General features: G+C 44.3%; 1 protein-coding gene across 1 annotated transcript in view; it reads right to left on the bottom strand.

Moving 5' to 3' along the window:
• Positions 1–5,337, bottom strand: part of GRM4 (glutamate metabotropic receptor 4) — a 287,327-nt gene extending 281,990 nt beyond the window's left edge. The window contains exon 1 of the mRNA XM_083744949.1: positions 4,311–5,337. The gene's annotated coding sequence lies outside the window, so the exon portion shown is untranslated. The remainder of the gene's footprint in view (positions 1–4,310) is intronic.
• Positions 5,338–21,523: the final 16,186 nt, after the last annotated feature.

The following is a 21,523-nucleotide window of genomic DNA, read 5'->3' as shown; positions in this document are numbered from 1 at the left end:
AGTGACAGGTGGAAAGGCAAGCAAAGCAACGGATTTGTCCTGGCAGCAAACATGTGCTAGTAAACAAACTCACCCAGCACATCTCAGTCAGGAGAGGGAGGAAGGAAGAGGGGGGAAAGTCCATCTTTATTCCTGAGCTTGCCAAACGCAATGAAATCTTGAAATGAATTTTTGATAGCCTCTTTCTAACTAGGGCAGCACAGTTTCCAAATGACAGTGATGCCCATGTTGTAAGGAGGCACAAAGTAAAAATAGGTGCCCAGGATCTTCAAACAAAGCTTGCATTTGACTTCAATATCTGTGTACCAGGATAGCAGCATGCGGAACACCTGGCACCCCTTCTTTTCAAACCAACCAATGTTAAGAATCTTTAGGGCTGAGATATATGCAAAGTATTTTCAGTGGAGCAGCTCTTGATATCCCCAGAGTAGTTTCTTCCCAGGCCATGATGCGTAATGCATGTGCATGTTAAGTCATTAATTTCAGCGGGAAGATTTTCTTATTGCTACAAGATAACAATAAGCAAAGGAGACTAGATGAGCAAAGCAGCAATGAGCATGCTCAGCTGGGCAGCAAAGATTACACAAGTGGAAATGGAGGTGGAGGTGGAAGGCTTGCAAATGGCTGTTTGTTCTTCAGCAGTTCTCTCTTGACATATTTGAAAAAGGGGCACAAAGAGTTCTTGGGCTACTCGACAGAAAAGTTGCATATATCTCAGCTATGCATCTTTCTGGTGCTCAGTGGCAACAGTTTTGGGGTTTTGCCAGTGGGAGAGATACCAAAAATTAGTCCTTGGTTGTTTTCCAGCACTGACCAGAAGCCAGCCCAAGAACGGTATAAATAAATTGTCTGTAAATATTGTCAGGGTTTGATAGGAGCTTAAAAATGCCAGACTTATACTTCAGGTTAAGAACTTAATTTGTTCTGGAGGTCTGTTCTTAACCTGAAACTGTTCTTAACCTGAAGCACCACTTTAGCTAATGGGGCCTCCTGCTGCTGCCGCTGCACCGCCACTGCATGATTTGTGTTATCACCCTGAAGCAAAGTTCTTAACCTGAAGCACTATTTCTGGGTTAGCAGAGTCTGTAACCTGAAGTGTCTGTAACCCGAGGTACCACTGTATTAATACGACACAACCAGTGGTGCTAATATACATTTATCATGTTAATATTTGTGTGTGTGTGTGTGTGTGCGCGCGTGCGTGCGTGCGTGCGTGCACGCACGCTAACAGCCACTTTGGAAACAATATGACTTCAAAGAAGCATCATTCTGATTTGGCTTCCCTATACTTCCCCCACAGTTAATGGTGCTGATGGTGTCCCTACAGGTTGTGGGCCTAGAATGGCCAGATGGCCAATATGGACAGCTAAATGCTACATCCTATAAATCACATCCTCTAGACTCCCTTCAGAAACCAGCTAAATGGTGAACAAAAATAAATGCTATGGTCATGAGCATTATGCTTTGCGTGTCCTGGTGGAAAAAGAGGAGTGATTATAGCTTTATCTTATCCGTGAAGCTATTTGGTAGCCAGAAGCCTTGAAACTGTGGGGTAGGATTTGGCAGTTACACTACCCTTCTTCTACAACAGCTTGGATTGGGACACAAATATTGGGAAACAAATGTGATGATTCTATCATTCAGGAGGTATCTTCTGGGCTTCTTCCTCCTTCAGAACATGAGGAGGTCCTGAAGAAAGGAAATCTTGAGCTCCTCTGCATTGCCATTGAATACAGTGGCAAAACAGATAAATAGATCTGGAGATTATCCCTGGAATTTAGGTAGGAAAAGGTAGAAATTATGACATTTTATTTATTTCATAAAAATTATATACCGCTTGATGGTAGGAAAAAACCTCAAAGCTGAATTAGGGATGTCCTAATGCTGAGGTACCAGATAGGTCTTTTATCCACAGGTTGTGTTTAAGATAATCCATTATGCTATGAAGCCTCCTGTTTGTTTGAGTGCTACCTTGTAAAATCCTCTTCAACTCTTCAAGCCAAAGGTGAGTCAACAACAGCAATGACTCATCCTTGAGCCTCATAAGTGCTGATATAATCAAATTGATGGTGGTGGTTTTCTGATAGGAAGTGGCTCCCCGCCAGGGCTGAAATGGGCATGGCAAATTTATTACAGCAAAACAAATGAGTGTGGAAGCTTAGATTCAGAGGGGGCTAGAAACTGTTGTTTAGACTTTATGTCCCATCAGCTTTCCTTATATGCAGAAATCCCTGATCCGTTTTTACAAAAGAACTGCTCAGAGAGCTGTCCTAAAGGGAAATACACAACCAATTATGCTTGACTACACTGCACAAACAATGCCTCAGCCTGGTGTCCTGAGATGTGTTTCAAGAGCAACAACACTTTAAACAAATGTGAAGGAGGGAAGGTGGCCTGGCCTTCCTCATTTTGCCCTTAACCTCAAAATCCCACCAAGTGGAGAGGCTTCTTCGCCTCTCCCTCATCAGTTTATAGTCAAATTGGAGCACACAGGCTGCCCCAACATAGATAGCTGTTATTTACTGCCTGCAGTGGACACACAGACCTTTGGTCTTGTGCTGCTAGTGAAGCCAGATACAAATAGAAGTTTGTTAGTCTTCTCCTTCCCACTGCCAGCTATTAGTACCTCCTCCTCCTCCTGAGAAGCCAGGAGGGCTAAAGAGACCATTGTAGCAATGTAGTGAACTCCAGGAAAGATCTAGCCAGAACAAGTGACTAAATGGATATAGCTACCTTGTACAGCTCCCTGCGTGGGCTATCATTACAGTATTGGGTAGTCTCCAACATGAGTTCTACTCAGAGTAGACCCATTGAAATCCATAGACATGACTGGTTCAAGTCCATTTATTTCAGTGGGTCTACTCTGAGTAGAAAGGAGCTGGCTGCAAACCATTGCATATAGCTCTTTGCTTCTCAGGTGTATTCTCACCCGCGACTTATCTTTTCTGCAGAAGGTATTAAAAATGCATCCCCTCCCCAAAGCGGCAAAACAATTCCATCCTGAGCTCGGTGGACAGGAGTTAAAGAGACGCTTTTGTTGTTCAATATCCTAAGCAAAAGAGCCAAAGGTTGTAGCTTAGAGGTAGAAGAGTGTGTGTGTGTGTGTGTGTGTGTGTGTGTGAGAGAGAGAGAGAGAGAGAGAGAGAGAGAGAGAGAGAGAGAGAGAGAGAGCGCGCGCATTATCTTCGAGAAGGCAGTATAACATCAGGACCATCTTCCCATTCTGAGGGGTGGCATATAGTAAAAGGGGTGGAGAAAGAAAGCTTATCATGGGAAAGATTAGCAGAGCACCAAGAAGCGATCCATCCACCGTGATCTAGGGTTTGCAAACGAAAACTATTAATGCAATTAACTCAGAAACAGAGGAACGGAAAGGAATTGAAACAGCTCGCCAGGAATCTAAACCATGATGAATAAGCATCACACAGCACTTCGTCGCCAGGTGCTGTCTGGGTCTCTCTTCATAATCTTCCTCCCCATCCCCCACCCGTCTTATTTCCTTTGCTCACCCAGCAGCGAAAAGCATCACTCCCCGCTGTTCTGGCTTCATTTAAAATAAAAAAAATAAAAAAACTGTTTTGTTTAAATGCCTTCTTAAATGCTGCAGCCCAAATTGCTGCAGGTTTCCTTTCTCGGCGCCGATGAACCGCTCACGCTTTAAAACACAATAACTAAAATGTGCATGCAGATGCATTACAGAAATGAATGGGGGAAATGCAACGGTGCCTGATCATTTGATAGAATATCCCTGTTTTCTGCTGCAGCTCTTTCCCCGCCTGCCCTCCATGATAACGGAGTCCTGTTATATTGACCACGGCATCTGGGGAATGCTTTCCCATCTCGCCTTCCCAGTTCAGCCCTACAATCCCAGTGATTCATTGCAAACCATTAGCAGGACCCCGGCGCTCATCCTTCATCGCCCCATCCAATCCCCCTGGCAGTGCTGAGACGTTCATTAGCATATCCTCCAACATCAAAGCCCTCAACCCACAGCAAAGTTCCTCACATGTGGCGAGTTCTTCCCTCGCTATAGTAAGAAAGCTGGGCTAATAGCTCGCCACGGAGACACACAAATGCAGAGCTACACGCCCCTTGTTAGCTGCAATCTTGGGGATCCGGTATTTTCTCAAAGAGGGGGTGGGGAGTGCATTCCTCCAGCCCTGGAATATAGGGCAATTGCCTGCTTTTCAAGTTTTTGCCGGAGAGGGAAGGCTAAAAGAAAGCAGGGGTAGAACATAAATCCCCAGCCAATACGAGGGAGATCCCCTCAAACCCCATTCACCGCTATCAAGGCAGATCGCAGGACTCACCCTTAGAAACCAGGCGAAGTTGGGCGAGATCCTCCCATCCCTGCGTTTTTTAAATCCACGTTTTCCCTACTCCCTGCAAGCTTCACTTTCCTGAGGAGCTGAGCACGAAGCTATTCCCAGTGCTTGTGCTGCAAAACTCCTTCGGGTGTTGTGCTTTTAAAACTCGCTCTCCCTTGCCTTCCGCCTAGTAGCCGAATAGATCACACGGTGGTTGGACGCGTCTATTTCCTCTGTCCAAAATCAGGATGGGTCTTGCATAGTTTAGAAGGCAGTTCGTGATGGCAACTCTCGCTCTTTCTTTTCCCTCCTGTCTTTCACCTAAACATAGCCGGAAGGTTGTGCAGCCCCTCTCCTTCTGTGTGGGATACGGCAAGCCTGTGACTGTTGCAGGTTTCTTGCTTCCCTCTTTCACCTCCTGATATAATTAATGGATATTGTTGGCTCTAACCAGGCTATCTAGCGGTCTGAGTCCCCCTCCTCCTCCTCCTCCGACACACACACACACACAAAAATGCTTCTTTCGAAGTGCCTTAGATAAGCAATGCTAGCCCCAAGGAGCTGTCCGCTCGGAATGGTGCTGAAAAAGTCGTCCGTTCCAGAGCCAGCCGTTAAAAAGCTCTAGAGGCTGCGGGGGGACGGGGACTCTTATCCTCCTCGGATCTTGCCGAAGGAAAGCTGTATTCCAGGGTCAACGAAGCTGAAACAGGCTTCGACAGTACACACCATCCAGTTGCCCCCCCTTTCAATTTCAAAGAAATCCTATAATCTTTTAACACATTAATTCATGCCGGGAGAGAGCCTGAACGTGCGGTATTGAATAAAACGCGATCCTTCTTGTCACTCAGGGGAGATAGAAAAGCCCCTTCCCCAAAAAGTCCTCTCTTGTTCTTTCGGCGTTTGGGGATATCAGCAGGAGGAGAATGGTCCTTGGACGGAAAGATATATATATGGAGAGGAAGCAGAGTGAAAGAGCGGGGGGGGAGATCTACAGTCACGCTAAACTAAATTCAATCTGATAACATCTGCTGAACAGCATGCACAGCAGCCAGAAAGGAGGGAGGCTTGGAAGTTTTGCATTAAGAGCTGCTGCGAAGCTCAAGGCTTTGATTTCTGCCAGCCTTTTAAAGAACTAGTACACCTTGGTATGGTGGCAAAGGAAGCTGAAAATGATCCTAGGAACTCATGCAATTCTATATAGGGCCATTCTTGGCTTCCCTGCATATACTGGACAATGAACAATATACAATGAACAATGAGATGTGGCTTGGCGGGGGGGGGCGGAGAGAGACCCCCCCACCTACTTTTTTAATAAATGTTTTAAAATGCAAACCTTGGAAATGTAAAAAGCAGCAGAATGAATATTGAGATCAGATGTGACATGATGACATGATGTATTTATAGGCACAGACGACATTATAGATGTTAGCCCTATTATGTGTTTAACACTGTGATATAAACACAATGGATAAGGACTATGGAACTGATTGACTTTTTATCATGACATCTATCACCCATTCAGTTACCCTCTGTAATCTTACATTTTAAGAAACATACAGTGTTGCCAATATTAAGGATAATAAAAAATGGTTTCTTTCATACATGACCCTTTCATTGCTGAAAATGAACATCATCATCAAATATGCTTCTCCTAATTATATATTTGTTTCACCATCTATAAAACAGGACTAGATAAGGCTCAGGGAACTGCAACGCATTGTTGGGCTCTGAAATATTCAGATGAATGGTGGTCAAATTATCATAATCATTAGCAGCTGTTATGTTTAGCAAAATCATGAATATAAATATTCAAGAAACAGTCCAAACCAAAAAGTAGTGCCTATACACACACACACACATACACACAGACACACACACGTCTACAATGCTGTCTTCCTACACTGTAATGTTTAATAGGATTTTCACTTAACTTTAGTGGGCACCAAAGAATATATGTGTGCTAGACTGTGACCTTGTATACCATTGTATGACATGAAGCTCACAGCAGAGCTTCACTGTGCATAATACAATCAAGAATAAATATGCTTCTCCCACACATAGTCAGCATAGTTCTCAATTTGTAACTCATCTTGTGCTAATGAGCAGACTCACTGGCAGACCCTAGTGGTGCTGAAGTAGTCACTGCGGCCTATCAATTAATTAATCCAAAACTGGGCCCTCTAGAAATCACCATTGACACAATTAACTACTCCAATCCATCAAGATAATGATTGATAGATAAATTGGTCATGAAAATCTATCTGAAGAGTATTGTACACTGTCACCTTCTCGGGGCTGATAGATTGAGGCTGGCGCAGCTACACCTAATTGTGCTAAGTGTTCCTTGTGTACAAATAATCCAGTTTCATATTCTGCTTTTGTTTTACGTTCCAAGAGGGCTGCATATCTGAACCTTTGGAAAGCTCAAATCCCAGTTTTAAGCCGAGGGATCCCCTAATCTTTGGATGCAAGCCACTCCTTCTCCCACCACCACCCTAAAATCAATGGCAAAATTCCACTGATGGGTTGCAGCCACACACACATATGCAGGGAAATCTGCAGCTCATGAAATGACCTTAGGGAGAGGGAGCAGGATCCTAGCCCCTGAATGATCGTTCACACAGTTCAACAGAACAAGGCAGAGTTAGCTTCTACTTTTGAAAAGCTTGGAGTAATCACAATCCTCCTCCACACAGTCATCCCCCCCCCCCACCAACAGTAGATTAATGGTATTGATTGTCCCCTCAGGATTTCTCTCAACTGTTCACATTATAGCACTCCTGTAGAAACATGGTACATCATCAAGATTGGTTATTTCAGCTGTGATCGAAAGGCAAGGAATTCCCTGGGAAATTAACAACTAGCTGCATGCAGTGAGTAGATGCAGATGGGCAAGATGAATTCTGCATCATCAAGGTTATTACTGTACTTGTTTGAGTCAGAGCTGGCTCCGGCTATTTTGCTGCCTTAGGCAAAAATTAATTCCCCCTCCCCCAACATTTTGTTTTATGTAGTGAGGAGGGGGGATTGTGTTTCCTCTTCAAGGATTTTCTTCGTTGCAGCCTTGTTAGCTTTCTATGCAAAGAAACAAAAGTAAAGGACTCTTACTCCATTGTCTGCATGGAATGAAGGGGAAGGTCTGCAACTGGAAAATGAATGCATAGTTGACTTCCAATACCTTAAAGCATATTGCCCCATAGGTCTAAGAGGGAGGATGCTGTTCACCCATGATTATTTTTCCAATTAGTTTAGAGCCCCTGAGATTCTGCTATCCCAGACAACTGCCTGTACTACCTATTGGGTTAGGTTTACCCTGAGAAGAATTACCAAATGCCAGATGACGGATTGCCAAATGACAGGTTCTGCCTCTTCCATTCCCCTTTTCCATTAGGGCACTTTGATTAGAACAGTCATGCCAGGGAAAGGACTGTTGCTGTGCTAGTACCAGGACCAAGCTATTACCCAAGGGAATAGGGAATACTTTTATTCTGAACCGCCATATACACATGGAATGGAGGATGGAATATCGCCTATGTTGCTCCATTCCAGCTATGATAAATGCAGGGTAAGGTTGACTGTGTTGCACAGCATTTGTGGCTAGAACAGTCTACCAGAGCAGCTTGCAATCTAAAAGACACAGCACAAAAGGAACAATGGGCTGGGTGGGAGAAGAAGAAAAAGCAAATTTAGGTACCAGCTGAGATGAGCACTGCTCAGATAGCCCGATACAATAGTTGCTTCTAGATGACAGTTGAGGAAGAGCCAAAGGTACCTCGTCTCTCACCAAAGCCAATTGAATGGCTCTGCCTTTCTTGCTCTGTTCTGCAGCCTGATGAAGTGGCTGCTACCAGGTGATAGCTGAGGGAGAGAAAAGATTGAGTAAAGGTTTTATAAAGTTTATTTATATGCCACTTAAAAAAAAAAGCTCAAAACGACTCACAAGAGCAGTGATGGTGAAATCCTACCCGCATCTTTGCTCCTGGAGGAAGTTAGCATCCAGCAGACATTCCCTTCTATCAGTCTCTGCATGCAGAGGTGCTCCAGCGCCATGAAGCCCCCCCCCAGCAGTCATGGAAAGTATGATAAAGGCAAGACCACTGCTGGTACTGGACCCCAAAAACACATGTTTCAGGGGTAGGGTGAAGCTGGGCTTGTCTTGCACTCAAAGAAGAGCCCAACCCAGACTTCCATGCTGCACCAACCTGGAGTTTGTGCAGCAAAAAAGTGGAGAACTGCCACCTCCCTTTTGCCTGGCCAGCAGAATTTCACGTGCTCCACTGCTTCCCTCCCCCCTGCTGTTCCCCAACCACAGATAGGATTACTCTGCAAACAAGTCAGTACAGTGGTGCCTTGGTTTAAGAACCATCCTGTTTACGAATGATTCAGTTTATGAACTCCACAAAACCGGAAGTGGTGTCCCGGTTTGAGAACTTTACCTCGGTCTAAGAACGGAATCCAAATGGTGGAAGGGCACCAGCAGTAGGAGGCCTCATTAAGGAAAGTCCCTTGGTTTAAGAACGACTTTGGTTTAAGAATGGATTTCGGAATGGATTAAGTTCGTAAACCGAGGTACCACTGTATACAGTTACATCAAAAACATAGGCCTAGATACATTTCTTATTTACAATATTTCCACACTTAGCAAATTGAAAAGAAAACATTCATATCAACATTTCCCTAAATATATACAATACATTCTAGGTGGCAGCAACCTCTGTTGCTTAAAGTCATTCAGAGCATCCCACTTCCCAGGCGGAAATGGCCTAGACAGAGAGCAGGGACCAGGCCTGACAGGACTCCCAGCTAGAGGGTCTCTAGGCACATTCAGCCTTTGTAGCTAGAGTACATATAAGCAAGCACTGTGTAAGCATTGAGTTCAGTCCCCCAAACCAGCCACCCCTCAGTTTCTCCAATTGCTTCTCATCATGGTTTTCAGCAGCCTTTCAAAAATATGCTGAGTCTTGGCAGGATGGAAATGATAGCACAAAAACAACAGCAGCTCTAAGTTTAAAATATGTTTTATGAGAGATGACTGGTCCTTTCCTTCAGTTGAATTAAATATAGAAGCAGCTGCTATAAAAGCCATACTGGGGTTTGATTGACAGCTACAGAGCCTCAAGGACAATATTTGTCTGTAAGACATGCAGGGTACAAAACACATACTGTTCAAGACCCCCTGTGCTAAAACACCAACATCCTCACTTGAAGAAGCCAAACCTTCACACCTGGCTCAGAGTGGGGTTCATCTCTATTGATCTGAACCTGTGGCAGAAAATATGATTTAGTCCTCCAATGTTGCTGTGCAGTGTGACCATTACTGCCATGCAGATGCAGAACTCCTCTAAAGGTCAGTGGATAATTCCCTGTTCACTCCCATCCATCCACTGACATGTCTGCAGAAAACCATCAACAGGGCACTTTTTCGTGTGCTTGCTTGACATCCAGCAAGCTGACTGAGGACCATTTTAGATAGGTCACATAGGATACAAAAGAGCTAAGCATTATTACCCATTCCTAAGCCAGGAAAGAAAGAAGGGCAGTGCCAAAGAATGCTCCAACTACCGCACAATTGCACTCATTTCACACGCCAGCAAGGTTATGCTTAAAATTCTACAAGGAAGGCTCAAGCAGTATGTGGACCGAGAACGCCCAGAAGTGCAAGCTGCAGTTTGAAGGGGCAGAGGAACCAGAGACCAAATTACAAACATGTGCTGGATTATGGAGAAAGCTAGAGAGTTCCAGAAAGACATCTACTTTTGCTTCATTGACTATGCAAAAGCCTTTGATTGTGTCGACCACAGCAAACTATGGCAAGAAATGGGAGTACCTGATCACCTCATCTGTCTCCTGAGAAATCTCTATGTGGGACAAGAAGCTACAGTTAGAACTGGATTTGGAACAACTGATTGGTTCAAAATTGAGAAAGGAGTACGGCAAGGCTGTATATTGTCTCCCTGCTTATTTAACTTATATGCAGAATTCATCATGTGAAAGACTGGGCTGGATGAATCCCAAGCCGGAATTAAGACTGCCGGAAGAAATATCAATAACCTCAGATATGCAGATGACACAACTTGATGGCAGAAAGTGAGGAGGAATTAAAGAACCTTTTAATGAGGGTGAAAGAGGAGAGCGCAAAATATGGTCTGAAGCTCAACATCAAAAAAAGGAAGATCATGGCCACTGGTCCCATCACCTCCTGGCAAATAGAAGGAGAAGAAATGGAGGCAGTGAGAGATTTTACTTTCTTAGGCTCAATGATCACTGTAGATGGTGACAGCAGTCACGAAATTAAAAGACGCCTGCTCTTTGGGAGAAAGGCGATGGCAAACCTAGACAGCATCTTAAAAAGCAGAGACATCACCTTGCCAACAAAGGTCCATATAGTTAAAGCTATGGTTTTCCCAGTAGTGATGTATGGAAGTGAGAGCTGGACCATAAGGCTGATCGCCAAAGAATTGATGCTTTTGAATTATGGTGCTGCAGGAGACTCTTGAGAGTCCCATGGACTGCAAGAAGATCAAACGCATCCATTCTTAAGGAAATTAGCCCTGAGTGCTCACTGGAAGAACAGATCGTGAATCTGAGGCTCCAATACTTTGGCCACCTCATGAGAAGAGAAGACTCCCTGGAAAAGACCCTGATGTTGGGAAAGATTGAGGGCACAAGGAGAAGGGGACGACAGAGGACGAGATGGTTGGACAGTGTTCTCGAAGCTACCAACATGAGTCTGACCAAACTGCGGGAGGCAGTGGAAGACAGAAGTGCCTGGCGTGCTCTGGTCCATGGGGTCACGAAGAGTCAGACACGACTAAACAACTAAACAACAACAACAAGCCAGGAAACCCAATGAGAAAGGAATATCAAAGGTGGTATTTTTCTAAGGTTCGTACACAGCCTCGTTTCCCCAAGGAACTTGGCATTTGTACTACATTGATACATGGGTCCTCGATATTGTTCCCTCCCATAAAGGTAAAAGAAGACCCTGACTCAGAGAGAGGTAATTGTTTAATGTATGAGACCTATACTATTGGTTTCCGAGACTAACAAATTGCAAAGATGCATGAATGAACCCATATTTGAAATGGAAAATGGTGGTATTTGGACAATACACTGGATTTAGCATAAGCTGTAACCACTGCCTTTCTCTCAATCTTAATTATATTGATTCAACAAAACACGAGGGTGCATATAACTAAGTGAAAAGCCTGGGATATAATAAGAAACTTAAGAGACATAATGGCTCAGCTCTCAACATACAAAGGCAGTAACTGTCTGCAACAGGGAACATACCTTTATTTGATTTTACTTTATTTTAATCAGTCACCAGAGTTATATTATGAGAGCAGTCAGGAGTCTTTGCAACATCTGGCCACAACCTTCAGGGGCTTGCATCTGCTCCCTTCCAAAGGACTCGACTTTGCTGTCACTACAGCTAGGTAAAATTGCATTTTCTTTATTTGGCTCTACTCCAGACGAGTGCTTTGCACCTTGTGGGATTGCTTTGAAATTATCAAAATGAGCAGGGGAAAGTTGCATAATTTATCTGGTGACAAATCTTTAAGGTATGACCAGCTAAAAAGAAACTAATATTGATTCTGCTCACAGGAACATCTCTAGAAAAATTACGTAAGATCAATCAAACCATCTAATCAATCTAACCAATTCTAGCAAGCATGATTTTTCCATATATACGATAGTTTTTTTAAAAAAAAAAGTGATTCCATGAGCTCCAGTTAGATTAGAATCACTTCTGGTGAACCAAGGTTGACTTTATTTCATCACCAAAGGTTAATCAGTTGCCGCTTTGATAAAAATAACTTTAATGTTTATGTTTTATTTATTTGCAAATATTTCTATTCTGCCAAACTTTTTTAAAAAGAAAATACATCAAGGTAGTAAATATGGAAAAGTAACCAACCCTTTGGGATAGCATACAATGGCTGATTCTCATGTGTGTGCACATTACTTGATACGGTTCAGCAAAATGTTTGAACTATACATGTTGAATTCTTCATACTGTTAGCATAGTAGTCTTCATATTGTTGGCCATGCATGTATAAATCAGCCCTTTGAATTATACAGGCATCTATTATATGAATGTCGTTTGTAGGATTGAGATTTCCCTCATCCTTGCAGTAGCACGGTTAGCAAAAGATCTCTTGGCATCATGGTTACCTGTGATCAAGAATCTAATACCTAGTTAGGTGCCAACTAAATCCATTCATTCAGAGCAATTGGGTACTCTACCATAATAAACATCAGCTGGGTTGTCACTTTAAGACCACTAAAAATATTTTGCTTTAGCCTCCCTATCACTATGAAAGGGGGCAGCCAAGTTTATTTACAATTACTGGTGAGTTCGTTTTGTGTGCATGTGAAATAGCATCTCCACCCATTAAAAATAACCCTAGGTGATTATGGAAACCTGCATCAGTACCTGGGGCAGTGGGGGGGAGGGAGACGAAAAAGAGGTTTTCCATTTCACTGACGATTAGTCAGTCACAGTGTAAGGGGAATAGTTAACTTTTCTCAAAGAAGCAGATGCAGCCAGAATTAAGGCACCTCTAAATCAGACAATCAAGCATACAGAAAATCCTACAATTGTTTGCACCTAGCTTTCTGGATAAAGGAACAGTGAACCTAAACATGTCATCTTCTAAAAGTGTAGACAGTTTTACTGGTAACATACACTTAAACCTCACTGAAGTCCAAAGAAGCATGCAGAGGATTGTCAGCCACAGCCTTAATTTCTTCTCCCTTTCAGTCATCAACCTTCCCAGCCTCTTTTCACCCCAAACAGTGCAGCTTGTTCATTCTGCACAGAGTGGGTGACATAAAGGAACAGCTCCTAGTCTGAGATTTCACTTTGGACCCAATTCTCTGAGAAAGCCATGCGACTGTACTTCTAGCTGCAGCTATGGAGCCATGCAGGTGTTGATTTAGTCTCTTAGTTTCCTAGGAACAGAATTGCTTATAATTAGAAGCCCTTGTGACTCTGTAGCTGAATAGATGAGCGTCACTTCCTTGTTTTCTCCCTAACTCCTGGTCAGGGTGGCTGCCTTTACAATAACTGTGCGACTTATCCTTCTCTCCATGTGCCTCTCACTGTCAGCCCAGGAGCCAAACATTATCAAAATGTGTGTCACAACCAGGAATGTCAAAATACAATTAACATTTAAAAACCCAGCTCAACCCAGCCAACGCTGTGCTGTTGAATGGCATTCTGCCTCCCCAGCAGAGACCTGTGTGTGACAATCAAAGAGGGAATTGTGTTTAGCTACCAGAGTGACTGGCAGGGGAAGGAGGAGAGGGAAAATTGGCTGTAACAATGAAATGCATTTGCTTCATTAGGGCCAACTCTAGCAGTTTGAGAGGAGGGACGCCTGAAGATCACGATTGTCCTCCGTTCTGCAGGCTGTGCTTGTCTCCTCCACTGTTTGCAGCAAACTGCAGACATTTATCAAATAATGCAAAGATGCCTGCTGGAGAAGACTGTCAGGGTGGGGGATCTGGTGTTTTAGACAGCTGGTCATCGGTGGGGTGGAGGAAGGATGGGGAGACAGGATGAAATACTCAAAGATGATTCAGTCCCGTCAGCAAATGGCTCGCCATAAGCAGCACATAATGCAATATTTATCATTCACAGGAATCAATACAGCTTCATCATAGACAAACAAGAGGGATTTGAACAACTCACCTCTTGCCCTCATCACATAAAGGAGAGGAGCAGTCACTGGAAGCCTTTAAAATACCTAAGAAACAGCTTCCCAGCACTGCTGAATACAGTATCAAAATTGTGTGCGGCAGTTGAGCAATATCAACTTGCTCAAGGTAGGGAATCTGCCTTATATTGAATTAGACCATTTACCTGGAGAGCTGTCTGCACAGGTGCAGAATTCTGTCAACCTTTGTGACTGTAGGAAGTCAGCCATATGCTGTGGATGAAAGCAAGGCCTGGGCATGGCTTGGCTACTTGCAAAAGTTGCAATAATCATTTGCAATATTTTTACTTAGGCTGTGGGTGCTAGACAAGCCTTGAAATCACATAAGTGACATGATCCTGTGAATTATATAGACATACCAATTGCCCAGAAATGGGTCATGGTATGCCAAAAAGAATTCCAGCCAGATGCTTGTCCAATCTTTTCCTGAAAGCCTCCACAACAGATGATTCCACAGTCTCATTAGGCACCTTATGCCACTGGTGAATTGCTCTTTTAATTAGAATGTCCCTTCCTAAATCTTCCTCCTTGTAGTTTAAACCTATTAGACAGGACCCAGCTAAAGTACTCACAAGTCCAAATGATTTCACTGGGGAAGGAACTCCATGTGCAGAACTCCTCCACTGAAATCAGAGGCTGCATACCTCTAAAAACCAGGTACAAGGGGCAAATGACAAAGGGAAGCCATCATATTTTGCCTTGCTTGTAAGCAACCAGAGGGAACTATATCTGGTCACTCCTGGAAACAGAATGCTGGACTAGTTGAGTCTTGCCCTGATCCATTGGGGCAAATCTTACATTGCTTGCACTTAAAAAAACGGATCTTAAATGCATTCAACACATGGACCAGAGGTTCTCCACTACTGGACTAACAGATTATGACAGGTCTAAATCCTAGGTGGAGATTTGGAGCCTTTTTTTTCACATTACATAATCCATGCAACTAATATTGCTGCTATTTATTTATTTATTTATTGGCAGTGTGGCTTGAAGCTAAGCAGCACATAGAAGTGACATAGTCACAACTCAGAGACCTTGCAAGCTATTGATGGATACAACTGAGGTGGGAATGATTTCAGGGCTAACAAGTGGGAGGGGATGCTGCAGTGGTCACCAGACTGTGTTACAGGGAATCCTGGGGGTGGTGGGTTGGAAGCTCATCAAGACTTCTTCAGTCTTCAATAGCAAACATGTTTCTCTGAAGACCCACTTGTCCACCACAATTAATCTTCCTGAGACACTCCAAGTTATTGTTGGGTGGGCTCTAGGCAAGGATACTGGGGGAAGGGAGAGAGAGCGGTGGTCTGTTCAGCACTGCTAAAAATAGATTTCTGCCCTCGTGAGAATGCTCTCCCGAGCTGCCAGTCCAGCCAGCTTTGGTATGCAGAATGGAGAATGCCATATTTGTCCGTCAACTCAACCACCCAAATATCTTTAGCTGACCCTGGCTCTAGATCACACCACCAGTTCAAGGTGAGCAGCAGCGAGGTCCAACAGGTCTGCCCAGTGCCCCATTTGAACTGAGTGTACTCCTTAGAACACATCCTAGAATCCTTAAGCATGCAGGGGTTATATGGTGGAAATACAGAAGTTCCCAACTAGAAACTCGAAAAGGCACAAATTGAAAGTCACATAAAGACCAGCTCTTCCTCCATAACATGCAAAACTAAGAGAGTTCTGTTATTTATTTCAGCCAGAAATGACACAGGGCAATCTCTCATAGAGCTGCTGGCCTCAAAACTTCCTCCATCAGATCATTTCCCCCTTCCTTACAATGTGCAGATTAACTGCCAATAGCTCCTCTTGATCCTTTTTAAAGAAAATAGCCATCCTCTTAAAGACTCCAGTTTGTTGGCCTTTTTCCAGTCACGAAGGTCATTTTCTCTATTGGCCAGAATTGCTATAGCAGTGGGGGTGAGAAGAAGACAATACAGATGCCTTTACTGAAACAAACAAACACTAAGACAACATATTCTGCACAAGAAAGCCACCACATGTATTTAACAAAGCACTTGTGGTTTTATTGGTACAATGGTACAAAGATAAAATTGATCTGGTACAAGCTGAAATTTCCTCTTTGTGCTAAAGGAAAGGTGTTAGGCTGGGCATCTTTAACTCATCAAACTGAAATATCTGTAAAACTCTAATGAGCTGTAATGTCTATAGAACTAAATCCATAAAAAGTTCAGCCGGAGGAGACAAAAAAGAAGACACCACAAACGATAGACAGACAAAAAAAAGTAGAAACGCCTTTTGTAGCACCCTGTTTCTAGACCAGCATGCGCACAAAAAATTCCAAAAGCATCACATCTTCAAGGTTCTAAAAATCATAACTAAGAAATGAGGAAGAAGTGGTATTGTTCTGCTCAAAGCCCATGTTGCACAACAATGAAGAAGCAGGCTTCAAAGGGCCTCTTCCCAAAGAGAAGGGAAAAAAGATTACTAAGAGAGAAAAAGGCTCTTCTGTCCTGTTCTCCATTTAAGAGAGAAAATAAAGAGAGAATAGATCTTCAGCTATTATAAACCACTAAAGCTGCAACAATTCACAACTCTAGGAAGTATAATGAAATTCCCCAACAGAATCCTCAGCCGACATACTTCAACACACAGAGCTCTATCAGTTTTATATGGCCCCATTACCATGGCATGCTGTTCGCTGCATTCCAATGTATTCATCCTCCAAGGTACAGATAGATTCAGATAAGGTACAGATAGCACATTCACAGTCCTAAGCATGTGTACCAGCACAGCTTTCTTCCAAACTGCAGAAACGTTTTTGTTTGCAAGGCTGTACTGCAGTCGTTACATTACGGAGGAGCCGCTGGCTGACACTGGAAGATTTAGGGTGAGTTCACATGCCTGGGTACGACGTAGTGACAACAACATCAATGGATGAAGTTTATGTGCAAAACAGCCACTACAGCAGTGGAGGCTGGTCCATTATGAATGGAACGTTGCCCCACCATCCTCAGACTTCCCTCAGATAGCATACAGCTGCCTGCCTTCTTACTTACAAGCATTTAGGGGTGGATCTGCTTGCCATTGGCTCCAGCTCCACCTTCTCTTGGGACTGGTAGGCAGAAGACAAGGAGACCAATTGGCTTCAACCACCACTGCACTACAGATTGAAACACCAAAAGCAGAATTCTCATATCATTTCATGTTACCATTAGGTCTAAACTACACATAACAAGAGAGACTGATGAGTCTTCTGACTTCTCTCTTTCTTTTTTACTGTAATATAAAGCTTCGCAGCACTTCAGATTTGATTATGGTGGTGGTATTGGAAGAGGAAGTGCTTAACCTGTTCCCTGAAGGCTGTTTTTTCAAATAAAAAAACATTCCCCCAAACCACTTCTCCACCCTGGGGTGGAAAGTACAGGAATCTCATCTTTTTTCCCCCCCTTGCAGGGGGGAAAACTACTTGATTGCAAAATAGCCCATAGGGAGGGGGCCACACTGCTGCTGTGATCCAATTCACAACCTCCACAATTGCTTTTCAATTTTTAAAAAAGCCAGAAGAGACGCCTTGAATCTCACATATCACATCTGATGTTGGTTCTCAAATACAATATCAATGGATGCCATTCACACATTCAGATGAGCATCATTGACTAATGGGATATGAATCAAGTGGTGTCCATGCATGTACTTACCAGCCCATGTGATAGAATAATAAAGAAGCTCTTCAGACGGGACAGAGCATGACTGAATAGGGACATTTTTCATATGTCCTATGCAAAAGCTCTGTGGTTTGATTTGCACATGCTGCACAAGCATGATAAAAGCAGTGCATGTTGTTCTGGCAGCATAATCTAGGTATGATGTAGCCATGATGTTCTGCAAACCCACATCCTTTTTATTTTTTCATAAAAAGCAAAGATAACCATGTTAGTCCATAAGAAGGAGGAAAAGCACTCCAAATTCCATAGGTGGGCAAACAACATGTTGCAAAATAATATGCAAGCTCAGGTGAGATGTTACACAAAAGCAAGTGTTGTGGGGATGTGAAGGAGAAATGAAAAGATTGGCCTGAATCTTGAAGCATTGAGGTCTGCATTTTGACTCAATCTAAAGATGGAGACTGCAGACTGAATTAGTCATTGTTAGGTGCTTGTAGGCACCAGGTTACACCTAGGATTCTGGGGTGATTTCTTTTTTCAGGGGTAGCTTCACATATACCTGGTAAATCATTAGAATGCCAAACCAGAAATTAAAGAAGTTTCCAGGAAGATGCGACTCTATATTTAAAACAATGGCAGTCATGAACAGATTACATAATGAAAGCATCACAAAGATATAGAAAACTGGTAGAACCTACCTGGCAGCAAGTCAGTGTGTCAAGTCCAAAGTGCAAGAGTCAGAAAATGCTGTCCAGGGACGATCCAAGTAGCCAAGTCTGCAGTTCAGCAGTCAGGACACAGTCCAGAGTCAAACCCAAAGCACAGCCCCTTAGAGGTCCAGGCACATCCAAGCCAAGGTCCATCAGCATGAGCAGTTGAGCAAGCACAGCACCTCAGCTCTGCTTCTCTTTTGGATGCTGATTGCAGCATCTGGGCTTGATGAGGAATGCAACCCTCACCTGTTCCAAGCCTTCTCCAGCTGAGGAATCACACACCTTCTCCCAGAGCTAGTGAGCCCCACCTGGCCAGCTAGGGAGTTGGGCTGTGGGTCCTTGCCTGAGCCTCCTAGAGCGCCACTCCCACTGCTCCCTATGTCTTAGACTCTACCATGTTTGTGGAGACAAGGGCCTCTCTGGCTCCAGTGATGGGTCCTGCTGCTCTGGTTCCTGTGCACTGACCCCCCATTCCCTTGTCATTCTCGGCCATCCTGTCAGTACTTCCTTCCCCATCCATGACTTGCCCCAATGTGTTCCAGTCCTGGATCCTCTTCCTCCTCCCCATCATCCTGCCAGTTCATGACACTCAGTGGTAGAAAGCATACATTTGGGTTTAATCCTGAGCATTTCCAGTTAGGACTGGGAAATGTTTGTGCCTGAAACACTAGACAGCCACTGCCAATCGGTTTTGAGGACATTGGTCTACATAAACCAATGGTCTTAAATGAAGACAGATTTCTTTATTTATGAAATGTGATGGTAGCCATTAATTTAGATGGCTTTGAAAGAGGATTAAACAAATCCATGGAAGACATATCTATCAATTGCTATTGGAACATTAATATTCAGTGGCCACTGGAAACCTCAGTGTCACTCAGAGCAACAGTAAAGGTAAGGGAACCGCTGACCATTAGGTCCAGACATGACCGACTCTGGGGCTGTGGCGCTCATCTCGCTTTATTGGCTGAGGGAGCCAGCATACAGGTCATGTGGCCAGCATGACTAAGCTGCTTCTGGTGAACCAGAGCAGCACATGGAAATGCCGTTTACCTTCCCGCCAGAGCGGTACCTATTTATCTACTTGCACTTTGATGTGCTTTTGAACTGCTAGGTTGGCAGGAGCTGGGACTGAGCAATGGGAGCTCACCCCGTCACGGGGATTCGAACCACCAACCTTCTGATCGGCAAGTCCTAGGCTCTGTGGTTTAACCCACAGCACCACCCGCATCCCCAGAGCAACAGTATAGGAGGACTATCACCTTCAAGCTCTGCTTGTGGGCTTCCAAGGGGCATCTAGTTGGTTGTTGCTATAAACAGGATGCTGGGCTAGACTGCTGCTTCCCTCTCTCATAGCACTGTCTCCCTGTCTCATAATACTAGAACTTTTGGACACCCAACAAAGCTGGCTCGTGGATGATTCAGAACAGGTGAAAGAAAGTACTTCTTTGTGCAGTACATAGGTAAACTATGGAATTTGCTCCTTCACACAGGAGGCCACCGACTTGGATGGCTTTAGAAGAGGACTGGACTAATTTGTGGAGGCTAATGCTATCGTATACTAGCCATGATGGCTATGCTCCACCTCCACAGTTGGAAGCAGTAATCCTTCTGAATGCCAGTTACTGGAAACTACAGGAGAGGAGAGTGCTCTTGTGCTTGGGTCCTGCTTGACAATTTCCCACAGGGGCATCTGGTTGGCCACTGGGTGAACAGGATGCTGAATTAGGTGGCCCATTGGCCTGGTCCATCAGGCTCCTCTTATGCTCTTATGTTTAGCTGGGCTGAAAAGCAATTGATTCCCCCAAAGCACCTCAATGGCAAACTTAATATGCCTTCCACAGCTCCTTCCTCTGTGAAGATGCAATTGTTTTGTAGCTGCCCATATGGCTGCAACAGCTGCTCTTTAAAGGCAGAGATGAGGAGCCTGTGGCTCAACACATGGGGTTGGACTCCAGCTCCCAGCAGTCCCAGCCAGCATGACCAATGGGCAGAGATGGTGGGGAAATCATGTCAAATGGCATCTACAGGGCCACAGGTTCCCCCATTTAGGCTGCAAGAGGAGGGCAGCACCATGGTGGCTTTCTGTACAGTTATCCTAGCCCCCAAAGCTAGAAGCCCTTTAATACTACAGGAGTTGCAGAAGCTGCACGCAGGGATATTTTAGAAGCAAGCATGGATATTTTAGAAGGGGGGAAATGACTCACAACAGCAAGGTGAGGGAACAGCAAGGGAGAAGGAGGAGGAGGAGCCCCACAGGTGAGAGGAGCAGGCTGTGGGTGCCCGCTTAAAATTGTTCTTTGCAAGGCTGCAGTGCTGCATTTTGCCACACACACAAAACCCTCCTACACACCAGCCAGCTGCTTGTTGCCAATAATAGGCATGAAATTTCAGCGAGTCAAAATGGGAAAGGATGCTTCCCCGGAAGAAGTCAGATGCTGTTTGTCAGGCCTTTTATACTGTATATCACGCACCACCTCATTATATGTCTCCTGCCTACAACTGCGCTCTGTGAAAAGGCATGGGGATGTGTAAGAAGGAATTAACACCACAGAGGGGTGACATGACAGTCTCCTATTAGGCAGGGACGCCTTCTGTTCTGGAGATGCTAGTTGCAAACTGCTGTGCCAACATTCCGCCAAGCAAGTGCAAGGGGCCATGCAGAGAACTCTGGGGAGGTTTTATTTTCCTCGACTCCACGGGCTTATGTTACTTTGCAATATCCGGATGCCGCCAGAGCTCACTGGAGCATGCTGAGCAAAGATCTCCTTTGGTGGACTGAGGCGCCGTCTAGTGCTGAAGCAACAGCTGCTTGGCTGGCTGGGCGGCTGGCTCACTCGAGCAAGCACATCACCTGAAGCGAGGAGAGCCCACATAGACACAGACATCCTCTGCAGCTGTTCCCCCAGCAGATGTTTTCATTTGAGGCGGGGGGAGAATCTTACGAAATGCTGATGCACAATCTGTATTTTCCAAAGCCATCCCAGTGAACTGATTTATTTCTGCCACTGGGGAACAGGAGGAGGGAAAATGGAATGAAAGAGAGCTGCAGCTTCCCAAAGGGCACAAGCAATCAAAAGTCAGATAGTAGGAATGAGGATTTGGAAAATAATACAACTGTGGTTGCCTTGCACTAGCACCTGATGAGCCTTGCA

Source organism: Podarcis gaigeae (genome assembly GCF_964106915.1).
Source record: "Podarcis gaigeae genome assembly, chromosome: 6".
Taxonomy (NCBI): Eukaryota; Metazoa; Chordata; class Lepidosauria; order Squamata; family Lacertidae; genus Podarcis; species Podarcis gaigeae.
This window is presented reverse-complemented; position numbering and strand designations above follow the sequence as displayed.